The sequence below is a fragment of the Pelobates fuscus genome, chromosome 12 (genome assembly GCF_036172605.1).
Source record: "Pelobates fuscus isolate aPelFus1 chromosome 12, aPelFus1.pri, whole genome shotgun sequence".
NCBI lineage: Eukaryota > Metazoa > Chordata > Amphibia > Anura > Pelobatidae > Pelobates > Pelobates fuscus.
The window spans coordinates 5,711,912-5,714,003 of NC_086328.1; positions in this window are offsets into that span (position 1 = coordinate 5,711,912).

Below are 2,092 nucleotides of genomic sequence, written 5' to 3' on the forward strand. Positions count from 1 at the left end.
GTTTCCCCGAGGAGGCTGCCAAGGTCCCCCCCCTGCCTCCCGGACTGGGCAGAACTAGAGCCTGGGGATCACAAGACTCTGTTACCATGGAGACGGCATCTCCCCTCCAATGGCTGCTGAGAGTGATAGGAGTGTGCCATAGGAGCTGCTAAGCTATGGGAGTGACATTATTTACTTAGCACTCATGGCCAGACCAAGAACTATAACTCCCATGATGCTTGGCCAGCCCTAAACAGTGGTTCACAGTAATGTTACATGTGTGAGTGTATCACAGAGCTCCACACAATACAATTCACAGTAATGTTAAATGTGTGAGTGTATCACAGAGCTCCACACAATACAATTCACAGTAATGTTACATGTGTGAGTGTATCACAGAGCTCCACACAATACAATTCACAGTAATGTTACATGTGTGAGTGTATCACAGAGCTCCACACAATACAATTCACAGTAATGTTACATGTGTGAGTGTATCACAGAGCTCCACACAATACAATTCACAGTAATGTTACATGTATGCGTGTATCACAGAGCTCCACACAATACAATTCACAGTAATGTTACATGTGTGAGTGTATCACAGAGCTCCACACAATACAATTCACAGTAATGTTACATGTGTGAGTGTATCACAGAGCTCCACACAATACAATTCACAGTAATGTTACATGTGTGAGTGTATCACAGAGCTCCACACAATACAATTCACAGTAATGTTACATATGTGAGTGTATCACAGAGCTCCACAAAATACAATTCACAGTAATGTTACATATGTGAGTGTATCACAGAGCTCCACAAAATACAATTCACAGTAATGTTACATATGTGAGTGTATCACAGAGCTCCACACAATACAATTCACGGTAATGTTGCATGTGTGAGTGTATCACAGAGCTCCACACAATACAATTCACAGTAATGTTACATGTGTGAGTGTATCACAGAGCTCCACACAATACAATTCACTGTAATGTTACATATGTGAGTGTATCACAGAGCTCCACACAATACAATTCACAGTAATGTTACATATGTGAGTGTATCACAGAGCTCCACACAATACAATTCACAGTAATGTTACATATGTGAGTGTATCACAGAGCTTCACAAAATACAATTCACAGTAATGTTACATATGTGAGTGTATCACAGAGCTCCACACAATACAATTCACGGTAATGTTGCATGTGTGAGTGTATCACAGAGCTCCACACAATACAATTCACAGTAATGTTACATGTGTGAGTGTATCACAGAGCTCCACACAATACAATTCACAGTAATGTTACATGTGTGAGTGTATCACAGAGCTCCACACAATACAATTCACAGTAATGTTACATATGTGAGTGTATCACAGAGCTCCACAAAATACAATTCACAGTAATGTTACATATGTGAGTGTATCACAGAGCTCCACACAATACAATTCACGGTAATGTTGCATGTGTGAGTGTATCACAGAGCTCCACACAATACAATTCACAGTAATGTTACATGTGTGAGTGTATCACAGAGCTCCACACAATACAATTCACAGTAATGTTACATGTGTGAGTGTATCACAGAGCTCCACACAATACAATTCACAGTAATGTTACATGTGTGAGTGTATCACAGAGCTCCACACAATACAATTCACGGTAATGTTACATGTGTGAGTGTATCACAGAGCTCCACACAATACAATTCACGGTAATGTTACATGTATGAGTGTATCACAGAGCTCCACACAATACAATTCACAGGAATGGCAGCACCCAACTGTGGCGAAAGTAACCTCGCCACTGCTTTTGGAGGAGCCTGTTTGCCAGCCTCCTGCCCTGTGACTATGGCCCCTGTAATAGACTTTGGTTAAAGATACTGTTTGTGCCTTTTTGGACTTGTATGACTACATTTCTAACTCTCGAACAACCGCACGAACCAGAGACCACCCTGAAGCTTGTTAACATCTATTAACAACTTGGAACGTTCTCATTGACGTGTTCTAATTGTTCGTCTGGGTGTCCGCAATTCCTACGGACAAACACAAGGTGGCAGCCATCTTGTTCGCATGAGCGCAGAGAGGAGGGATTGTGTGCTGTGT